This window comes from Gossypium raimondii, chromosome 6 (assembly GCF_025698545.1).
Source record: "Gossypium raimondii isolate GPD5lz chromosome 6, ASM2569854v1, whole genome shotgun sequence".
NCBI lineage: Eukaryota > Viridiplantae > Streptophyta > Magnoliopsida > Malvales > Malvaceae > Gossypium > Gossypium raimondii.
This window is the reverse complement of record NC_068570.1, coordinates 26,494,374-26,501,156: the sequence shown is the minus strand read 5'-3', so window position 1 is coordinate 26,501,156 and position 6,783 is coordinate 26,494,374. Positions and strand designations below refer to the sequence as shown.

Below are 6,783 nucleotides of genomic sequence, written 5' to 3'. Positions count from 1 at the left end.
TTTACGAGAAGAGCGCAAATCTCCACGTACACCAACATAGATTCAATCATGACCCAAAGTCAATCCTTTAATCATTAGGGTAAAACACCCTCTTATTGACACTTAATCCAATGCTTGAAAGAGAGCAACTTTACTCCTCCAAGACCGCCAACCAAAAGTGGTCACACACTTATCAATTATCTGCACCACAAAAAATTATCTCAATAACTAAGTTAGGCCATATGAGTGGCCTCAAAACTTGAACGATATCCTAAAGGAACATAGTCGGCATACGGATTAAACCCCAAAACTGAGGTAGCATATTACCTTGTTTGAACGTTCAGAAGAAGGGTTGCGACTACTTTAAACCACTTACAATCCACCACTCCTCAAAGGAAACCCTAAAACCACAACGAGTAACACCTTAATAGGAACGAATCAACAGTCGGTAATCAGAGAATAAAAAGAAAAGTATTCAGTTTTAAGAAGAAGAAGATAAAAGAACAGGTTTAATCAAAAGTGGAGAGTATAAACACTTTACCGATAGTCAGAAACACTTGCAGCACTAGAATAGCAAGAAGCAGCGGAGAAAAGATCAGTGTAGAGAATGATACAATGAAAGGGTGATATTCGGCTAGAAGGTAAAAGGAGAAATAGCCTGGCAAGGGTAAACCGATTGAAAGACAAGTGGATATTCGGCCAAGTGAGCACAGATTGAGGAAGAGAAAAGAAAGAGAAAAAGAAAATAATGGAGAATAAAAAGCCAATAAATGATTGAAAACAAGAAGAATTCAGTAGAGGAGGGAACCCAAAATACTATTCGGCCAAAACAAAGAAAAAGATAAAAGATAAAAGGAAAAGCAGCAAAAGAAAACCCGAGAGGCAGTCGAAACCTTAGCAAAAATTCGGTACCAAAAAGCAAAAAGAGGAAACACTACAGAACTGAAAATGAAAAGTATACCAAACTGTATAGTATAACCCTCTAGCCAAATTTCCTGAGTACCAAAGTCCATTTTCGCCACACTTCTCCTCTCCCCCATTTCCCTTGATTTTCTCCTAAAATCTCTCCCCTTATCCCTCATTGAATTATTCCACCAATTTCTCCTCAACTCCCCCAACAACTCCATTCAAATTCTACTCAAACTCCCCTTAGCTGTGTTTCAATCCAACTCCACTACCTACACAGCTCAAGCAGCAAAATAAATACTCCATTGCACAACCCAAGACTTGAACCTCAAACATCACAGTTACACAACACGCCACCTTGCCACTAGACCACAAGCTCTTTTTTTGTCATAAAACAATCACTATTATTTATAAGGCTTATATGTCAGTGGCCAGATTCATTTAAGAGTAAAAATTAAAATTTTGCATAAGCCAAGGCTTGAACCCCTGACTTCTCAAACACTTCTAAACACTCCTAAATCACTTAACCACTGAAGCAGACATTCATTTATGTCACTTCCTTACACAACTAAATATTTATGTGCAGTCTCCTAACTGTTCCCTTGTTCAAAACATATTTCTTCTAGGCCCAAAATTTGGGGTGTTACAAATACACCTTACAACGACATTTCATTTCTCATAGAAACATTTCCTATTCTCTGAAAACGGTCATATGACTTATAGAATTCATAAGCATCATTAAATAAACTCAGCCAATAGAATCCTGACTGGAGTACCTTGGCAGTTACTTTCATCCCTCCAAAATGTCCTCCATATAGGGCTAAGTGACAATGTTGTAAGACACTATGCATCTCTTCGTTAGGGACACACTTCCAAATTATTTGATCTACACAATGCTTGAATAGGAATGGTTTATCCCAATATTACTGTTTGGCATCATGAAGAAATTTTTGTTTTCTTTGAGCATCGAAGTCAGGTGGCATTACACCACTTAGTAAGAAGTTTAATATATCAGCGTACCAAGGCAATGCCTTGGCATTGAGCAATTTTTCATCTAGGAATTCTTCCTTAATATATTTCATGCTCCCATCTTCATTCCTCGATTCTATTCTTGACAAATGATCAACCACTTGATTCTCGGTTCCCTTCCGATCTCTAATTTCCAAATCAAACTCTTGTAATAAGAGTATCCATCTAATCAATCTCAAATTGGCATCTTTTTTTCGTACCAAGTACTTGATAGTCGAGTGATCTGTGTAGACATTGACCTTTGTTCCCACTAAATAAGAACAAAATTTGTCGAATGCAAAGAGCACTGCTAGAATTCCTTCTCCGTGGTGGTTTAATTTAGTTGCATCTATATTAACATTCTACTAGCATAATATATTGTATGTATTACATTGTTTCTCTTTTGACCCACAATTACTTCCACAGCATAATCACTGGAGTCACACATGAGTTCAAAGGGCAATGTCCATTCTGGAGCAACCACAGTCGATGTTGTTACAAGTCGCTTCTTAAGCTCGTCACAAGCCTGCAAACATTGATCATCAAAACTAAAAAGCTTATTTTGTTCAGGTATCGTACACAAGGGTTTAGAGATTTTTGAAAAATTGTGGATAAATCTTTTGTAAAATCCTGCATGTCCTAAGAAAATTCTAATACCCTTAACATTGGTTGGTGGTGGAAATTTTTCGATCACTTCTATCTTTTCCTTGTCCACTTTAATCCCTCACTGTGACACCCTATGTCCAAGGACAAAGCCTTTACGGACCATGAAATGGCATTTCTCCGAATTTAATACTAGATTCGTTTCTTCACAACAACATTAAACTATCTCTAAATTTCTTAAGCAATCTTCAAAATCATTTCAGAACACAGAGAACTCATCTACAAAAACTTCAAGGAAGTTTTCCACCATGTCTGAAAATATGTCCATCATGTAGCATTAGAAAATTGTTGGGGCATTGTATAACCCGAATGGCATCCGCCTAAATGCGAAACTGCCATATGGACACGTGAAAGTTGTCTTCTCTTGATCTTCAGGTGCTATGGAAATTTGATTATATCCTAAATAACCATTTAAGAAGCAATAAAAAGCCTTATCAGCCAATCTGTTCAGCATTTGATCAATGAACGGCAAAGGGAAATTATCCTTCCTAGTTCCATTGTTAAGCCTACGGTAGTCCCTACACACTCTTCATCTCGTAACAGTACGAGCCGGTATGAGCTCATTGTTGCCATTACTTACTACCGTGACACACCCTTTCTTGGGTACACATTGAATAGGACTTACCCACGAGCTACCGAAAATTGGGTAAATAATGCCAGCATCAAGCCACTTGATAATTTCCTTTTTGACAACTTCCTTCATAATTGGATTCAGTCGTCTTTGTTGTTCAATGGATTTTCTATGGCAATCTTCCAATAAAATTTTGTGCATACACCATGTAGGGCTAATCCCCTTATATTGGAAAGGGTCCAACCAAGTGCTCTTTTATATCGTTGTAACACTTCTAACAACTTGTCCTCTTGCTCAGGTATTAATTTAGCAGAAATTACAACTGGCAAAGTACTGTTATTTCCCAAATACACATATTTCAAATGTTGTGGCAGTGGCTTTAACTCTAGAACGGGATATTCCTCTACAGATGGTTTAAGATTGTTCTATCAAATTTAGGGAATCAAATTTCCCATTATATACTTGGCTTCCATAAATTCACCAAGCTCTTCAAAGCTTGTTGTATCACCTTGCTCTATCAAATTGTCTTCACTATCAGAATTTTCGTAGCAAAATTTTACAAATTCATCCACTACTACTTCTATCAAGCCAATGGTGCGACATTCCTCATTCTCACCTATGGATTTTAATGCATTAAACACATTGAAAGTAACCTGCTGATCATTCAGTCTCATGGTTAGCTCTCCTTTTTGTACATCAATTAGGTTTTTGCTAATAGCAAGAAACAATCTTTCAAGAATAATTGGTACATCATGCTCAGCTTCACATTCTAAAATAAGAAAATCTATAGTAAAAATAAATTTATCCACCCTTACCAATACATCTTCAATTTTACCTTTCAAATGAACGTAAGATCGGTCAACCAATTGCAACGTCACTATGGTAGGTCTCGCTTTCGCAATCCTAGCTTCCTAAAACTAGACATAGGCACTATATTTATACTTGCACCTAGATCACATAATGTTTTTTCTACATAATGATTTCCAATTGAACATGGGATAGTGAAACTCTCTAGGTCCTTCAACTTTGGAGGTATTTTATTAAAACACATTTAGTGAGAGCAACAGTTTCAATGTCTCTTAGTCTGTACTTCCTTGACAATATATTTTCATAAATTTTATGCAACTAGGCATTTGCTCCAAGACTTCGATTAGTGGTATATTAATATGGAGTTGCTTCGAAACCTCTACAAATTTTTTAAACTGGTCATCTTGTTTGCATTTATGGAATCGTTGTGGAAAAGGTAGAGGCAGTCATCCTTCAGGTTGCTAATATTGTTTTGTTGTGACATTTATTTCGACAGCCTGATTTGGTTCTGCCACAGCATTATCATTTTTAGGTGTTGTATGCTTTTTAGATAATCCTGGGATCTGTACTTGATTGTTACTTGCATTGTCCTCTTTTGTCATGACATCGTGAACAACATCACTCAACTGAGTTCTGCTTCTAAGGATGATTGCTTTGCAATGCTCCTTGCCTTGTGTTCTTGAATTCTCAGTATCACTCGGCGGTGCTCCTTGTGGCCTTGAATTTAGAGCATTCATAATTTTCCCCACTTGATTTTCAAGTGGTTAGAGAGATACAACCTAGCTTTTTTATTACAGCTTCATTCTTGGCCATACATTCCTTTAACAAGTCTTCAATAGAATTAGAAAATGATACCTGAACTTGTTGAGCATTTTGCCATGGCATAAGATGATTATAACCAGGCGGTGCATTATTGATATTCTATCTAATGACATTGTTAAAATTCCCTGCACCTTGATTGCCCCAACTGAAATTCGAATGCTACTTCCACCCTGAATTGTAGGTGTTGGAATATGGATTTCTATTTCGATTAGAATTACCCATGTAATATATTGACGCTAGGTTTGATAGGCATTTGTCAAACACATGAGTTTTCATGCAATAAACACATGACAAGTCTGTTGATTTCACCTCATGGACTACAATTGGATTTTTCATAATTTTAATCATATTAGCTAAAAAAGATTCTTGGGTTGTTAACGAAGTAATTGCATCAAGCTCAATAGAACCAACAACTCTCTTACCCATCCCAATTCTTGTGGTCGGATAATGATAATCATTGTTGGCAATCTTTTCCAAAATCTCATATGCTTCATTTTAAGTTTTGTCCAACAAAGTACCATTGGCAGATGCATCAACTACCATTCTTGTGTGCACATTCAACCCATTATAAAACATCTTCATTTGAGTCCAGTGTTAGAATTTATGCATCGAACATTTTCGATTTAAGTCCTTAAATTGTTCCCAAGCTTCATATAGTGTTTCATCCTCCAATTGTTGAAAAAATATAATATCATTTCTCAACTTAGCATTTATAATAGTCGGTTTATATCGTAGCAAGAATTTCTAGCAAAGATCATTCCATGATGCCACTGTTCCCGATGGAAAAGAATTTAGCCATGCTCTCATACGATCTCTTAAAAAATATGAGAATCGCTTAAGTCACAGAGCATTTTCAGGAACATCCTGATGATTGAATGAGTCACATACTTTTAGAAAGAGTCTTAAATGTAATCGTGGGTCTTCAGTGCGGAGTCCACTAAACTATCCTGCGGTTTGTAACATTACAGGTTTCAACTTGAATTGTTGAGCTTGTATGGTTGGTCTGACTATCCCTGGATTCAAATCATCCAACACTGGGGTGAAATGCTCTCTAATTGGCCTATCTCATTCATCCACCACACATCTAATGGGAGGATTTTCATTGCGATCAATTGAATTGCCATTAAGATCATTCCTATTTCCATCCATTTTTCTCAATTCTTTTCTACTCCACAAGGTTTTGTCAATCTCTGAATCAAAAAGGTATTTTGTGTTAGTAGGAATGCCTATTGCCATGCACCAATGGGAAACTTGTAAAAAGAGTAAATACACTAAGTTAAATAAAACTACTAAGTAAAATAACCAAACCAAATTTCGCCAAATTATCAATCCCTGGCAACAACGCCAAAAACTTGTCGCGTGAGAAATGGTATGTGAATTGTGCAAGTATACACGTTGGATAAAGTAATAAAGTGATGAGTGAGTATCGTTCCCACAAGGATTGGTTTGAGGCACAAAAATGATCAAGTTATTATAAACATGCGATTAATGTTATGGAAAAATCAATTAAAATATGCAGTTGCAATCAGTGGAGTAATGACGTAAGCAATACGTGGAATTAATGAATAATTGCAAATGCTATGGTAACAGTGAAAGTAGAAATATAATGGCAATAGCAATAGTGATTATCCAAATAGATTGTAAGTAAAGAAATAAACAACTAAATATGCTGTAAAAAAATTACTACGACAAAGCATAAGGATGGAGTGATGTTGATTTGGAAAGTTTGGGATTACCCAGAATCAAACCTTACTATCAATAATGCCTTGGCAAAATCATATCTACTTTACTGCACAGAAGAGTGCTAAAATAGCTTGCCTCTCGCAAGGACAAAACATCAAGCTACCTTGCCCATGTATATAGCTTTTTAGATATCTTGCATGGTTCCTTCTGTATGATACGAATTCTATGTCTAGAGTCGAAACCAAGTGTCAATCAAATACTTGCTCATTTCATTTAACTTTAATCCAACCAATCCAACCCTTTCGAAATTAGACTTATTTTTTAGCATGCGAACAACATTCTAT

General features: G+C 36.3%; 1 non-coding gene across 1 annotated transcript; it reads left to right on the top strand.

The window, feature by feature from the left end:
- Positions 1-5,354: 5,354 nt before the first annotated feature.
- LOC128042163 (small nucleolar RNA R71) lies at positions 5,355-5,461 on the top strand. The gene has a single exon (XR_008197369.1). It is a non-coding gene; the product is annotated as a small nucleolar RNA R71 (small nucleolar RNA).
- Positions 5,462-6,783: the final 1,322 nt, after the last annotated feature.